The sequence below is a fragment of the Hippichthys cyanospilos genome, chromosome 10 (assembly GCF_059441005.1).
Source record: "Hippichthys cyanospilos isolate Australia breed blue-spotted pipefish chromosome 10, RoL_Hcya_1.0, whole genome shotgun sequence".
Lineage (NCBI taxonomy): Eukaryota > Metazoa > Chordata > Actinopteri > Syngnathiformes > Syngnathidae > Hippichthys > Hippichthys cyanospilos.
The window spans coordinates 19,190,640-19,207,472 of record NC_142378.1 but is presented as its reverse complement, the minus strand read 5'-3'; the positions used below and the strand labels follow the sequence as shown (position 1 = coordinate 19,207,472).

General features: G+C 39.6%; 2 long non-coding RNA genes across 5 annotated transcripts in view; one reads left to right on the top strand and one right to left on the bottom strand.

Moving 5' to 3' along the window:
- LOC148417452 (uncharacterized) overlaps window positions 1-16,833 on the bottom strand; it is a 60,854-nt gene that overhangs the window by 34,474 nt on the left and 9,547 nt on the right. Inside the window, exon 3 of one of the 3 annotated variants that reach the window (XR_015867042.1) lies at window positions 12,710-15,159. The exons of the other annotated variants lie outside the window; for them this stretch is intronic. This is a non-coding gene — a long non-coding RNA (uncharacterized LOC148417452). Of the gene's footprint in view, window positions 1-12,709; window positions 15,160-16,833 lie in introns of those variants that run through there. 3 annotated transcript variants of the gene reach the window in all.
- On the top strand, window positions 14,583-16,315 carry LOC148417453 (uncharacterized). 2 transcript variants are annotated; one of them, XR_015867045.1, is made up of 4 exons: window positions 14,583-14,725; window positions 14,859-14,928; window positions 15,507-15,618; window positions 15,695-16,315. It is a non-coding gene; the product is annotated as an uncharacterized LOC148417453 (long non-coding RNA). The 2 variants fall into 2 exon arrangements; XR_015867044.1 differs by having other exon boundaries at window positions 14,596-14,928.

The following is a 16,833-nucleotide window of genomic DNA, read 5'->3' as shown; positions in this document are numbered from 1 at the left end:
TCTGCTTAATTGCGATTCGTATGCTATTTGACTTCCATGCATTATTAACTGTACAGTAAATGTTTTTAGGCGCTTGTATCATCCATTTGCCTTTTTCTATTGTTGAAACACAATGTCTCGGGGTTACACAAGCCAAAAGAACAAACTGCAGAAGCTATAGTAAACGCTGTGCGGCATTCCCAGCAAGATTAACAATGACAGCAGTTTATTCTGAATTCCTGAGCAATGAGGCAACAAATTAAAACAAGCCGTGGTGGTGAATTTGAGCTGTCTTTTGGAGTAACATGACACATGACTGACACGTATGCAACCCTCTAACAATTGTCCCTTTCTTTCATCATTGGATAGCAGTATTCAAATTTCTGTGGAGATTTCCATTTATTTCGAATGCAATTCTCCAAGAATTATTTCCAATTGAAACCTACTGATTGACAGCTAGGATAGCAACGCAAGTGTCTCTTGATTTGAAATCTGTTGTGAGACACATCTAACGCTTAGCAAAATTGTGACCGGAGGCCCAGGAAAAAGTTGATCTTGGTGGGTGGGAATTATTCAGAAGAATGCTGCAGCCACTAAGTATCTCTCTCTGTTACCAAACAACACAAGACACAACAGTGAAGACAGTGTGTAGGAGACTCCAACCACCTCTGCATGTTTTTCTTATTAGCATCCGAGAGTGTCATGTGTCTTTTTACTGTGCTAATCTGAATCAGAGCTTGCCTGATGCCCCTGGTTTGCTTGAGCGTTTGCAACAAGGCTGTCACACATTGACACAAATTTAGCTCTGTGGCTTATATCCCCAGGAAGCAGTAGCAGAATTTTTTTATTACATTTTTTGGTCTAGTATCAGCGCCATAACAGTACGGAATGACAACTATGTGGAAAGTGGAGCTACACAGTATATCATTTTAACATCATCATCGCAATATATGTTTACACGGTTGTTAAACTGGGGGTACTGTGATGAAGGAGGGAAATTAATTCAAAATGCCATCTCATTTCAATGGCATCTGATTGTACACGCAGGGGTGTCAAACTCCTTTTTATTGTGGGCCACATTGTAGTTGTAGTTTCTGCCAGAGGTGGAAATGAATGTGAATTCAAATAAATTTTAAGTGAGTTCCTTTCACATTTACCTAGTTTTGAAATCAGAAGCTGGCAAAAACTGTTCAAAAGAGATTTTGCAAATAAAACGGCTTGTTTTTCCCCAAAATGTTTTTAAAAGTTAAAGACATCTTGAAAGTTTTGTATTTTAGTCAAAAACTTAAAAGTCAAATCTGGCCTTGAGTTTGACATCTGTGATGTACAGTGTAATGGCATTAAAATGCATTGTAATGCATTACTTTACTCTCATTTGTTGCGAGTACAATAATACTTTTTTTTTCCTTTTTTTTGTGTGTGATATATTACCACGTCACAGTAAAAAGTAATTACATTACTTTTGTAATGCATTACTCCCAACACTGCTCGGTACCTTGCCTTCAGAAATTGATTTTTTTGTTGGTGCCATTTTGATATTTGCAGGAAAAAAATTCTAATAAACAATCAATCGATTAAATACAAGTAAATGTTAAGAAAATAACTTTTTTTTTTGATTTCTTAACATTTGCAATAATGTAGACATAAATTACAGGCAGTACACTGGATTGCTTTATAATATTTAATTCTTTAGTATTTGTTTAACTTTGCAAAACAGATATTTTTTTGCATAACTGAAGGATTTTTTTATGTATTGTTAGGCAGGGTAACTTGAATTTCCATACCTTTATGTTTTGTTGTGGTAATATTGTAAAAATACTTAAAACAAAAACAATCAGCTGTTAATATTGGCTGGCTAATTACCGTAATCATTCAGGTCTTCGTCGGATGTCTTATTGCTTTCCCTCCCAAACAGTTTCTTTGGAAAGCAGCAAACAATTCTGCATATCCATTGGTCCCCCGGTTTACGAGATTAATCTGTTCCGCGGTTGGGATCGTAACGCATATTCGCTGCATGGCGGGCAATCCAAACCTATTAATTAGCTATGTGTGTAAAAATCCAGGTAAAAGCATAATTGTATATACATATTAAAAATTTGTATCAAAATAGTATAGTAGGTTCTACTTATATATTACATACATGCATAAAATTAAATAAGATCATAAATAAAAAATATACGAAAGATTTATTTACCTTTGAGTGTTGCTTGTTATGCCCATATTTCCCAGTAAAGGTAGGCTAGGCTAGGCTAGCTTCGTTTTCTTCGTATTTCTTATTATCTCCAGCTTCGTTTCCATATAAACCATCTTCTTACTTCTTTCTTTAACATCACTAGCAATCTTGGGACTCATGGATAACCAATTCAAGTTTGAATTAAGCACTAAAATGCATAACAAATAGGATATTGAAAGCACTAGATCAAGGCTTTAGGCAGCCACCCTTGTGACCTTGTGCGCCTATCAATGGCAGAACAGCATCTTCGTGACACCATCAAGCTGACCAATAGTAGACCAGTATCTTAGGGAGTTAAGACGCCGACCAGGAGCAGACCAGCATTGCAGCGCAGTCATTGTGACGACAATGGAAAATATGAGGAATTACCTAAAAACGCCTCAAGAGGGAAGCAAAACAACAAACAAACAATTCCACAGTGGGATCGTAAAGAGGGATAAATGCCTTAAAGAGGTTATGAAAAAACACAGTATTCCACATCGTAACGTGAAAAAAACGTAAGCCAGGGACGCAGTAACCTGGGGTTCCACTGTATTGGGTTTTCTTTAAGATGCTAATGTCTTAGTGTATGTATCTCAGGTGTAGATTTCTGTTTATTTGACAGGTAAAACAAAGAGAATGAAACAATGGATGTTTGCTGTGGTCATGTTAAAGCAGGAGACTTCAATGCTGGCCTTTGAAGGCTGGTGTCATAGATATTTTATACAGTATGTTTACCAGCTACAAGATACCTGATTCAAATGATCATGTCCTGCTCCTGCAGATTGTCTGATCATTTGAAACATACAAAAGACTGGCCCTCAAGGAGCAGAATCGAAGACCGCTCTTATAAAGCTTCGGACAACAAAAACAGAACAGGGCTTTGAGTGTGATAACTACTCATGAGGACACAGGAAATAATTGCAAACCTGCATGTAATTTATTGGCGGCACGTGGCAGAGTGGTTAGCCTCCACCTCACAGTTAAGCGTCCCAAGTTCAACTCCAGCTTGCTTCGCTGCATAGAGTTTGCATTTCTCCCCGTGCCTGCTTGGGTTATGTCTGAGCACTCTGGCTTCCTTCCACAATCCAAAAACATGCATGGGTGGTATTGGTCACTCCGAATTGCCCTTGTGTGAATTAAGGTGTGTGAATGGTTGTTTGTCCCTGTGTGCCCTGAAATCGAATGGGTGTTGCCCACCTACTGCCCAAAGACAGCTGGGATAGGCACCAGGAAGCCTACGAGATGATAAGCGTCTATAGTAAATGGATGGACAGATCTAATTTATTACTTCTCATTAATCTCAATCAACAAAGAATGCAGAAATGTAAAATTAGAAGAAAGACAGGAAATGTGAAAAAGGTTTGTTTTCGAATACTATTGTGGGCAACGATTCTCAATCCACAAATTCTCAGTGAACAAATCCACAGACTGCCATGACATATGGCAAAAAAAAGGGGAAATATTCTCTTTAATTGTTTAGAAAAAGTAAAGCGTACAAACATTTATGTGAGGCTTTTCATTGTGATGAATTGAAATCTCAAAAAGGCAAATCTGATTTTGTGAACTAAGCCTCGTCTGCAACTCATCTACTAAAATCACTTGACATATTTAAAACTACATCTTATTTAGCTATTTTCAGCATTCAAAATTATAATAGTATCCACAAAACATTATTTTTCTAATCTAATTTTGATGTTTTAAAACACATGTATTCATTTTAAGTTGCCAGTGGAAAATGTGTTTTTCTAAGTATTACTGTAATTGTACATGAAAAATAAATGAGATATCGTATTAATTACAGACTAAATACTGCCTTTAAATTGGGAAAATGGCTAAAAAGGTAAAGTATTCCTTTAAAAAGTACCAGTTAATTTACTGTGAAGGTTAGGCAGTGAAGGTTTGAGGTCAAACGGTCTTTAACATAGAGAGAATACAGCCGGTTTCTTAGCCTTTAGAAACCTAAAAATATTACTCTTTTTTTTGAGGATGATGGATTTAAGGTGTGTGCTTGATTGTGGAAGCAAATACACAAAGCAAATAAATGCACCCAACCCATTTGGATCACTAAGTAAGCTCATTCTGGTAATGCTGATGCATGAATGTTATGTGGGCGGTTATTTGTCAATAGTGCAAGCCTCATCTTGCCACCTGCCTTCAGACTTTCTACTGTATATCGCTCATCACTTGACTGCGCTGGAGGCGAAGAGAATTGAGAGCATTCATGGTTGGGATGATCTCCCTGCTCCTCAAACACAAGTTTTTGTCTTTCACAAGGAATTGGAGGCGGTGCCTGGTGGGGGCAGGGCCGACTCAAAAATCTGACAAATTGCTGAAAATTGCCTTCCCACAGTCATTCCTGTTTGGACACACTTGGCACATCTGGTTGTGATCTGGCAACAAAGGTGCCGTAGCGAAGGGCTCTGCTCTCAGAGTGGTGCCACATTTTATCCGTTCCCTCTCCACCTTCTGGTTTTGTTTGCAAATGCACGGACAACAAACACACGCACCCACACACATACATCGTCTAGCCTCTCTCTCCCTACAGAGTGCAAAGCCATAGCATTCCCGGGCTCCTCTCAAATTTAGGGTTATCAATGGCTTTACATTTGAGGTGTCTTCAAAATGAATTTAGCTCTCTCACACTGCAAATGGAATACTCTGAAGGAGCGTAGCTTGTTTCAACTTCAAACAGTCGCTAAACGATAAAATATCAGTGTTTTGCTGTACATGTAGGAACATGTTGAGGTACACTAATGCATTGACACAAAGCTTTCCCTGGAGGCTTTTTTTATTAAGTAACTATCTGATGACAGTAATTGGGTAGTGCATTCTTGTGCATATAATGTATATAATTAATATTTTAAAAAGTTGCCATAACCATCACCTTTTGTCTGGCTGTGAAATTAAAATTGAAGTTGTGCTTTATAATGTGCGTCTTATGTGTCAGTGCACTAGTTCGAAAAACTCAGTTATGCAGCCCAATTAAATTGTTTGTCCATGCACAATGAATATTTTTTTAAAATAAAAGACATATTCCACCTGCTGTGGACGAAAATGAAAGTACATGTGGTCAGGGCTGATCTAACGACCAATCACAGCTGACCTTTTCCTGGGATTGGTCATGTGATCTTTGCAATCTGAACTGTGATTGGTTGTTACCTGAGCACTGAGTAGTAATAGGCAAAGGAGCCCAAGTTGATTTGTTTCTCTAGATATAACTCTTGGTTTACTGATGTATTGGAATTTGTATGTATGTATTTAGTACATTTCCATCACCCTATCTTTTATTTTTAAACCAAGAGCACCATTTATAAAACAAAAAAAAATATGCAAATATAAAATAAGTATAAAGCATAAAATAAATTAGAATAGAATGCCATTATCACACAACCCATCAAAAAAAAAAAAAAAAAAAAAACGGTGACATTCCCGCATATGACTTGTTGTCGAAACGGTGACAGATGAGAGGAGAGAGTCCACGAAGATTAAACATAGGCAAATCTTGTACCGTTAATGCATTTAATGGGTTCTGCAGTACTCAATAGTTTTTATTTTATTGCTTCAATTACCAATTCACGTTATGATGGTGCATGCAGACATGGAGGGATGTGACTCAATCAATGATCTCCTAACAGATGATACAGCATTAGGGAGCTCAGCGTTTTTTTCTCGGATTCTTCGGCAGGAATCCTTTCTGTAAACTTTCGATGACTCGAGAAGCAGAGCTACAGCATGACGGTGAATACAAGAACCACAACTTTAACCAAGGCTCTGATAATCAATGCGGGGAGCACCCATTAAACTTAGACATATTTATGAGTTCAATACAAACACGATGAAGCGAATAAGCAACAGAAATCAAACATTGCACGGGCAGCACCGGCACTTTGGTCCTCACAAAGCTGACGAAACTCTTATGAGTGCATTGTGAGCATGGCTTGCAGACCCCCATTAATACTTTGTAGGTTTGTGACTGAAATGGGTGTGTTTTGCAAGAAGACATCATTCTGCCTATTAGAAATCCTCATCTCATTGTTTCACGAGTCTTGACTAAGTTTCACTTTCTAGACACCATCTGTTCAGATGACTGCATGCTTTCAAGGTCAGTACTGCCCATTCTGTAATGTCTTGAGTGAAAAACACATGACACGAATCATGGAAACTTGCTACGCCTGCTTAAACATGTCTGGGGAAGGATCCTGGTAATCCCCTTGAAAAATCACCTTTATTGATAGTTCGTAATACAGAAGACTTTTCTGAAGATAAATCAGTCTAGCGTGGGTTCTTGGACGTGTTAAAAATAATCAGCATTTGCTAAAATGTATCGAAGATGCAACTGTAGAACTGGGAAAAGTAAACTGGGGCGCACAGCTGCACACTGAGGCCTCAGCTTCTCAAGTTGCTTTTGCCTCAGTTTCCTGCCCCCTGAATCAAGTAAGCCTTGTTAGACCCTCCCCCTCCTTAATTATCTATGATATCACCTCCACATCATGCTTAAAGGTGGTCCCCAGTTCCTTTGTCACCCCAAACGCTGCCACCAGTTGGTGTTTACTCAAGAACCGGTTCCTCTGTTCCTGTCCGTCTTTCTGTCTATGGTCCGCTATCACCACATCTGCTTCAGTTTTGACTTCCCCCGCTTTGTTTGTCCATCTGTATTTGTGTTTCTTCCCCCCTCTTTTTCCTTGGTCCCCCATCAGTAAAGGGAGGCTGAGGAATGATCACTTGGGCTTTGATGCTCGCTGGCCCCTGCCCTGGCTTTCCACGATGTAAGGGTCCGAGCAATTACGAAAGCGCTCCTAGCTGAATGTGATTATTCTAAAATACTGCAGTTAAGATTAGGTGGAAAACAAAGGGGTGGAGGATGTGAAGGCTAAAGGAAATGAGCTATGGAGTTTTTTATGGACATGAAGAGAATATATATCAGATAAGACTTGTCATGAATTTTAACATATAAAAATTACATTCTGCTAAAAAGCGAGAAAGGAATGTGTTAAGAAATTTCCGTTTCAACAATAACAGCTTTTATAGTCATCCCCGGGTATGTAGAAGCCCCACCCGTGTCACTGCTGTATACTCTGACAACTGACCAGTGGACATACAGGAGGATTGAGTCAATTTGAGAATTTTTCTGAGGAAGTATTAGAATCTAGCAATGTGAGCACCAAGTTGTGATATTTGAACTGGAAGTCAAGTCAAAAATATTCTTTAGAATAATATGTTCGAAAAGTCCTTGAATAAAAACTTGTCATTCATCCATTTTGTTGTAAAAACAGCCTGACTTTTGCCTGATGTACTTGTTTTAGAAATGGCTCATAGAAGCTCACCTTAATGAACGCAAAAAGGTCAGATTTTGGTAAGACAAAAATGTTGTCACCTATAGAAAGTAATGTGAAAATTGAACACATATTGTCCTCAAATACAATAGTATGTTGTATAACATTAGTGAAGTAAGAACTGGTGCTGGGAGAGCCATATTTGGTACTGTATTGTATACAACTGACACAAACTTGGAGGACTGCATCCATTTTGTATGACAATGATTCACACAATTCAATGAAGTCGTTAGAAATCACAAAAAAAGCAGCGCTGCATATCTAATCGTGATAATTTGATTTCATTTTTCTAGCTTCCTCTTTCATTCCTGCCCCAGACATCCTCATTGATGTTCAAGTCTAGTGCATGGGCTGGCCAGTCATGGAGCACCTTGATCTTCTTTGACTTGAAAAACTTTGATTTGAGGTGGGTATATACAATGGAGCAACATCCATCTGCAAAATTTGACCCCTTTTATGTTTAAGAAAGTAAGAAGCTTATACTTCCTTATATTTTAGGCTATAGATATTGGCTTCTTCTCTGCAAATCTTTATCATATCCCCATGACCATGACTTTTACGCCACTAAAGTGAACTGTTTTCTGGGTGAATCTCTGATGGGTGCAGGCTCCGGTAGGTCTTGCGGTGGTTTGGAGGCATTGAGAGCACAGAATAAGCAAGGAACGCTAAGAAATGCATCAACGAAGGAAAATAATACCATACGTGAGAAATCGAAATTGGAACATGCTTAAAAGCTACAAATAGTTGACTTTTTCATGTTAAGGCCCCTTTAAAGTAAAGTTGCTCCTTAGCAACAAGATTTCCGCAGTTGGTGGTATTTTGCAAAATATCATGTTTGTAGAATATGAAAGAAGAAACAAAATCTGACTCTTTGTATCCAGGTCAGAGGGTGGCGTTTTGTCCCTTCGTGTTGACTGAAGGCTTATGAACATCACATGACAAACAAATTGAGCCTTGATTGATTATTACCTGAGCCCTGAGCAAGAGCAAGTGACAAAATGGCTACCCCCTGAAATAAAAAAAAATGCAATAAGCAGACACGCTTGCATTTTTCATTGGTGGCGAAACTGCATTTTTCATCCACTGTACGTGTTACTGTACTGTATGTGAACCTAACAAAAGCGGGACAGCGCCTGTGTGAGAGTTTGCAAGAGTTATCATCTCTCCCTCCCTGTTGTGTTCAAAGAAATCACTTGCCCGCTCCTATTGTGTTGAAAGCACTCGCACCTTATCCACCTTGTGTGTGTGCGTGCGTGTGTGTGTGTGTGTGTGTATCACATTTGCCGGCAAAATGGTGAAGCATGTTTTTGACTAGGGCAGCTCGGTGGCGCAGTGAATAGCACGTCCGCCTCACAGTTCAAAGGTCCCGGTTCAAATTCACCTGGCTCCACCTGGCTTCCTGTGTGGAGTTTGCATGTTCTCCCCGAGCCCGCGTAGGTTTTCTCCGGGTACTCCGGGTTCCTCCCACTCCCCAAAAACATGCATGGCAGGTGAACTGGACATACTAAAAATTGTCCTTAGGTGTGTTTAGGCGTGTGATTGGTCGTTCGTCTCCATGTGCCCTGCGATTGGCTGGCAACCAGTTCAGGGTGTCCCCCGTCTACTGCCCGAAGCCAGCTGAGATAGGCACCAGTAACCCTGCGACCCCTGTGGGGATAAGTGCCTATAGAAAATGGATGGTTGGATGTTTTTGACTAACATTAATTGAAAAAAAAACCCCAAAGACAAATGAATACATTTGCACATGAAAAAGTAACACAGAATTTAGTCAGAGGCCTTTTTTAATAACGTAGATGAGGTAATGCAATTTTACTGGCACTGTATCTCTATGAGGAGTGATTGGAAAACTTGCTGCTATTACATGGACAATCTTCCAAATTTGCCATGGATTAATGTTAACTCTTGCATTCAAACCATGACAGCAACTTGGCCAGTCCTCAGTATAAGACTTCCGTGGGGTATAATCTTCTCACAATGTGTCAGCTCATCACACTGATTACTCCATGAATGCTCAGAGGTGCATGTGATTTGTAAAACCAGCAGCTGAAAGCACCGACGGCACCACTGTCTCTTACTGCAGGTGGTTTTTGATACTCAAGCCAGGTTGGCACCTTGATGCGGGGACACACTTAATGGAGAGGACACTTCTACAGTTTCATCTTTTTTACATAAAGAGTAGCCTGATCCTTGGACAATAAATCCCTCTGTCATCTGATCTGTTTGATGACTTAAGAGTCAAGGATAAAGGCTTTTATATGTACAGAGAATCGCCCTCATAAATAGAAAATCAGAAATCTAGCAGGTCATTTATCCACCCTTGCTTTTTATGCAGAAAGGGGGATATTGGTGCAAGACTTTCACATAGACTTTCACACAATTTAATAATGAGATGTGGAACCACAGGAGAGCCTGTGTCTGTTGTGTATACAGTAACAGCAACAAGTGCTCTCAATGCAGCTTCAATGCAGGAAGATGTGCATGTCTGGTGTTAAACTTCACACACTTGCCCAAGCATTTCTGAAACCACTTCCACACAGGCTCTCTGAAATATCCAAAATTTTTTTATCAACTGTGCTCACACTCAATTTGGTTTCATTACCATTTTCTTGTAAATATTTTCTCACAGATATTGTGAAATAGTGCCAAAATGTGGCAATTGAAAAAACTTAGTTGGACAGGTAAGTGACATTTGATCATTAATTATTTGCAGAAATAAATATGTAAAAATATCCTAATAATCACGGTCAACAGTGTAAGTAACATCTAAAATCAACAAAACAATGACTTGATTTATCACAATTCCATCCATTTTCATCCATCTGAGTAGGTGGCTAGATTGCCACTTTGTCGGCTGAAAATTGTATAACAGCTACTCAGGGCTTAGGTAACGCCCAAGCATGTTACCTGAGCAACTGTTAATTCATTTTTAGTTAACAGCAAGTGGGAAGAAAGTTGTATCGTGAGATGGATAAAACCATTTCACTTAGCTGCTTAATTCATGTTCCACAAAAGCTATGTTAATGCCCTGTTTTGACAAGTGCGGCTGCAGATAAAAGTTGTTCTCAGCCTTTTTTCAATAATGTACCCATTGTGAAATATTTTTTTCAGTCAAGCACGCACAAACGTATAGTATTTTTGGAACCTATTTCTGTGCCATCCGAGTTTGATTGATTTCATGTCGGATATGCATTTTTAGCAGTATCTCTGAGGCATACTTTATTTGTAGCATTATTAATATTATTTCTGGTTTGTCTGCCGGAAATTGCGTCACTAATGACAATGACCATCCATATAAAAGTAAACAAAATAAAGGGATACAAAATTTTACAAAAGAGTCACAAGAACACAATATAGCAATAAGTTGATTCATGTTCCAATTAATTTGTTCCTAATTAAAAATGCATGAATGTCTTTTCAAATACGTTTGGACATATTTGAAAAATCTGTCTTTTATGCTTGCAAATATATTTGAAAGATTGTAAGCGTAATGCTAAGGATATTTTTTCTCATTATGTTACGGGCTATGCTCATTATCACTGTGAAATTATATAGGAAGGAATGGTATGTTCTCAAGATTTGGCCTAAACGTATTTTCAGACATTTTTGCGAGTACATTCGATTACACGCTTGCATTTGGAAAAGCAGACTCATGTAAAACAAAAGAAAACCTACACTTAATATGCCCGCCTGCCTGCCCTCCTGTCTCGCACCTGCTTTGTGCCGTGAGATGAGGCAACAACTGCTTCCATGTTTGTCAGCGAGTGCAACTGGGCATCCGACGCAAGCCCCCCGACACAATGGCGTGTGAGCACGGACATACAAGAATGCGCCGGTGCACGCGGCACACGGCCGCTGCTCGATTTAACCTTCTGCCGAATTCCATGGCGACGCCAGCCAGACTTTGAGTGGCCGCATACCGCTGAGAAGAAGATATGGAAAAAATCTGCGGCCTAGTAAATCTTGGAGATTACGTGGCTCTTCTCAGCTCTGGCCTCAGTAATGCCCCTCAAATCCAATGGTGCCATGCCACTGCAATTTGGGCCTTTTATCTTCGGGGAAGAAATGAATCCCTGCGCCCACTTGTTGATGGGACGTGCCTTTAAAATTCCTACACGTGTTTGTGTGTTGGTAAAAGCTAAGCGAGGCATGAGAGAGGGGATTACATGTAGGAATAGCAATGGATCAACTGAAACACAACATTGGCTTGATTTTTTTTAATTGCCTCTCGCCTGCGATGAATGGCTCCCGCAGCTGTCTGCATGAACAGCTGTTTGCCTAAAATGTTTGGATGTAACACACTCTGGGAGTGGGGCGGAAAGAACAATGCTGCATGAATCATAGGCAGACCGTGATTTTCGTGCAGTTTTACAACTCCTTCAAGGAAAAAAAAAAGAATCGCTTATTGTTTGATGCTTGCATCTGTTCCATTTCCCGAGGCGTTTGCAAAGACACATTATGTATGCAGCAACATGAATTCATACATAAAGCAAACTGATACAATGTCTCCTTTTTTCCCCTTTCAGCCTGGAATTTGAGAGTTTACAAGTTGAATTTATCGCTGCTGGAATAAGCAGGGGGTCTGAAAAGAGCCAATGGTGCAGTAAGTTTGGATATCATTGCTCTATGCTTTTCAGACTTGAATTAAGCAGTGTTGTTTTGCTCGAACCCTGTACTTGCTCTGCCTCAAGGCCTTGTGCCTGAATTCTCCGCATCCATAAATCACTCGCAACAACGGTCTCGTATCAAGCAGTGAGCATGTCGAGCCCGTCTCACAAAGTTAATCGTATTCACATCTCCATGTTTTACTTTAAACATCCAAACAGACAATAAATGTTGGGCCAAACACACTAATGCTTTTAAAATTCCAAGTTAGACCGTTATTTTTGGGGATGAATATGATGAATGAGCTGAGTGATTATTCGCGGGGACCGTAGGCACAAAATGGCAGCCATGCCCTAGGGCACCCGGTGTATGAATGTGTGAGTGTAAGGCTAATGTAACCAATGTAAAGCGTCTTTGAGTGTGTAAAAAATTTGCCTTAGAGAAGTGATCCATTATTATAATTAATATATTATCGCTTAACAGAAACTGATACAAATAAAATGAAGACATAATGTAATTTAGAGTATATTTATTGTGTAAATTACAAAAAAATCAATTAAAATTGCACTTTATGGTCCACATAAACACAAATAACATTGTTGTAGAAAAAGTCGAAGTGGCAATCTGTGTTGTTGTACATAATTCACCCGCTGAACTGCTACAGTATGAGTAGTAGTTTCCCAAGGGGACCGATTTGATAGTAGAACAGGGTGTTAATGTGTACATTCTCATGACATTTCTTTTGCATTGCTCTCCAGTTCATTCTCATCAAAACGCCTGTTCTTGGCTTCTTCATTCAATCCGCTCCTGACTGTACAGTAACTGATTGTTACAATGTCAGCTTTTTTCTTGTTATTGTTTCGTTGTGGCATGCGGCAGCCACATAGTGAAATGCACTGCTTCTGTCAATGAGGCATTTGACTCTCTGGTGATAAATGTTGGTACCAAAAAAATATATGGTAATTTAAAGTGCTACTCGGAAGATCCAAAATTGAGGTCTTGACCAATAATATTGTAACGTTTGATAAATATCTGGTGTTCCAATTGTGTTTCTATTCCTGTATTTGCCGGAAAAGTTCGTCCAAAATCACCCAAGTTCACTGGGCCATCGGTACTATATGCCATGTCGTTGTCATTGCTAAAATGGAGTATTGTGACAAAGGTCAAGAAGAAATGGGCCAACATGGACATTCATTTGAGACAGAAAGGGCCTCGTATTCAGAACCTGGCAATGAGAACTGCAATAATGATTTGTCAGTGTGAGAAAATGTCTTTACTGCATTGGACAGACGACAGGGCAAAGATGAAGCCTGCTTCTTTGATCAGATGCAAAATATCGATTGAGTGCTTTTGTTGCCATCAAACCTAAGATAAAATCTTGGTGAAATGTAATCCAGAGATTTACTGTAATTGCCCTGCTTTTTTACTGTTCAAAGCTGGATATTCCCTACTTTAACACAGTTTTATCCTGACTTGTGTGAAAAGTAACGTCGACACGCAAGCACCTCATTTTTTTTTCAGCCCAAACCTACATGTTTGACCTCAATGCTCTCGCCAGGTTGTCTTATCATGGCAAGCTGCACCTTTTCTTGTCGTCCCTTCTTAGTTTTGCTATTCATTGTTTATTAATTAGGTGTATAATATATTCTTACCCGCAAACAGCAACGCCTAACCGCTTCTTACTGTTGAGGCTTTTGAGCTATCACGTTGTGGCCATGTCTCCGAACACAAAATTGTAACCATCAAAAATCACACACTGAATTATGTGCAATTTATTGTGATTAAAAAAAAAAAATACCCAGGCTGCACCAAGGCATTTTTGTTATTCCACAATTTGTTTGTAACACAGGACAAATATTTTGGTAACTGCATCGCTTTGGCGTTGCATCTTGAAAACTAAGCTTGATGCCAAGTTGTATTAAAAAAAAAACAAAGATTCTCTTCAACCGCATTTGGCCCTCACCGAGGATATAACTTTTGAACAGAACAGGAGGCCGATAGGCCTAAACAGTTACTTGGAAGCCATCTTGGAATGTATAATAATCTAAAAAAATAACACTTGGTCTAGGACGGGTGCTGAACATTACTGTGCGTTTCATTTAAACCTTTTCAGATGTTTTGGAGTTTAAATTCAAAATATAATTACTCAAGACTATGGCTATCACAAATAGTCCTTATTGACAACGTCGATTATGTGAATTAGCCCACAGTGTCTTCCCATTGTCGACTACTCATTTTAAAATATTTCAAATTTATTTTTTGTGGTATTTTCTCATTTCAGGTCCTTCCTTCACTAGTTGTAGCCATCCCTGAAATAAGAATCAAATGCGATTGACAGGGGGGAACTCAAATTGTCGATATGACAACAAAGCACCAGCACATGCACAATATGAGGCTCAGTGTCTAATCATTTACCCACGTGCTCACAGGCCGGGTCGAGACCCAAAAACAAAGCATAAACAAACAGGTAGGAAAAATGCGGAGGGCTGGGAGCTTAGCTAAGGCTAACAACATTTTCCTCACTAATGTGCCGTCATTGGAGGGCAGCTTGATGATTTGCAACTTTGGATTACACAACATAAGACTGCAATGCCATGTAAGTCACAAAAACATCGATACACAGTCGAATGCCGAAAAACGCTATCAGACTAGCTGGACGCTACTCGGTGACACTACTTGGTAAGACAAAGGGTGGAGGACTGTGTATTTACTTTTACTTAACCCTTTAGGTAAGAATTTTTTTTCAGCACACAAATATTATCATGGTCGAAGAGCAAACCCAGGAGCACGCATCGAGAGGTAAGAGTTGGAGCTGCCTCTTTATTATTCTAAGGTACTCTGAACAGCCCGCTTGCACTTGGGGGAGTCAGGTCCAGAAGGCAGGCAGGCAGAATTGAGTCAGGGTTGATGGTCCATTAGGGAAGACTGGCAGAAGCATGGACAGACAAATGGGACTGGTCTTCTTAGCGGAGCAGGACTGGTCTTCTTACCAGAGCAGCCGGTATTGGAGTGGTAGGGGACAAGCTGTGTCTTGACACAAGCAGAACAGAATGGTCGGCAAGCAGGCGAATATAATATGATATAAATATAAGATATGATGTAAATATACTGTATTGTCTTTAAGGTGAAGTAAAAGGTTCATGAGGTTATATAACCTGCGTCAGAGCTTTTGCTGATTTCAAGAATAAAAATAGTCATGAATAGTGGACCAATCGGAAAATAATCGCTGATTAATCGCCTACTGAACAATCGTTAGTGACAGCCCCACTGATGACGCAACAAACAATCACAGATTGGCAATAGATCATCTGAGTTTTTGGCTCAGGTCACTTTAAAATTGTAAAATAACTATGTAATTAAATCTATCCATTTTCTAGAGCCACTTATCCTCACAAGGGTTGCTGGCTTGCTGGCGCCTATCCCAGATGACTTTGGGCAGTGGACTGAGGACACCCTGAACTGGTTGCCAGCTGATCGCAGGACACAGCGGTATGAGGAACCATCCACCCAATCACGCCTAAGGACAATTTAGTGTGTCCAATACACCTGCCATGCATGTTTTTAGAGTGTGGGAGGAAGCCGGAGTGCCGGAGAGAACCCATGCGGGCTCGGGGAAAACATGCAAATTCCACACAGGAAGACCGGAGCGGATTTGAACCCCAGGTCCCTGAACTGTGAGGCGGATGTGCTAACCATTGCCCCACCAAACCGCCTTAATGCAAAAGTAAATACTGTACAACAAATTAAATTAATAAATGAAACACTACAAAAGTAAGTGGAAAAGGCTCCCACATCATAGTGAAATCAATGAAAAAAATGTCTCAAGTATCAAAGAGAAACGCTGAAGAATTATTCTACATGTGTGAACGACAACGTTGATTATGTAAATTAGGTGGCCTGTCAATCAGGCAATAAATGTGAGGTGCTCATACAAACAGCATAAAACACAATCCAGATTGATTAGATTGAATTTGAAAACAATATTTTTTTAAATTAGAAAACTGTACTTTCGCTGTGACTTTTTTTAAATCATACTTTATTTCCATACTTACTTAGATACACACTCAAATACTTATACATTCATTCCACTCTTGCGTCAGAACCCTGTCTGCTGCCAACATTTTGTTGTTGTTTTGGATACAAGGAAAAAACAAAACTGTTTTGAAATTGTGTTGAGAACCTGGTATTTCAGTGATGTATATTTGGGCAGGAGAACAAAAAATTGGTATTTTGTGGTATACCTCACATTTGTGTGTCATGTCACTATGTGTGACCCTGCCTTTGTCAATAAAGGTGAGAGTGCTTAACGGCTGTTTATAAATAGTTATATATTATGAATGAATAACTTTAAATTTATTTCTAATTTGAAAAAAAAATATTGCGTGTGCAATTAAAAGAGAGTTTAAGATGGCAACAGTTTGGACTCTGGCAACTGACTTTGGAGGTTTCACTGTGTGTGTCTAGGCTATGTTTAGATGATTGCCTCCAATTGGTGCAAAAACAAACACAAAAAGCTATAAAATTGGAGAGACAAATGGAGGTGGGGCTGGGGGGGTTGGATTCAGAACAGACAGAGCTCTCATTCACGTTGCACACATGCTCGGCTTACGCTGGGGCCAGCCAGCCACTATGCTCCTCTGTTTGTCCGATGGAATTCGTAGAGAATACAGGACGCTTTCCAAAAGTGACATATGCTTTAAAGCC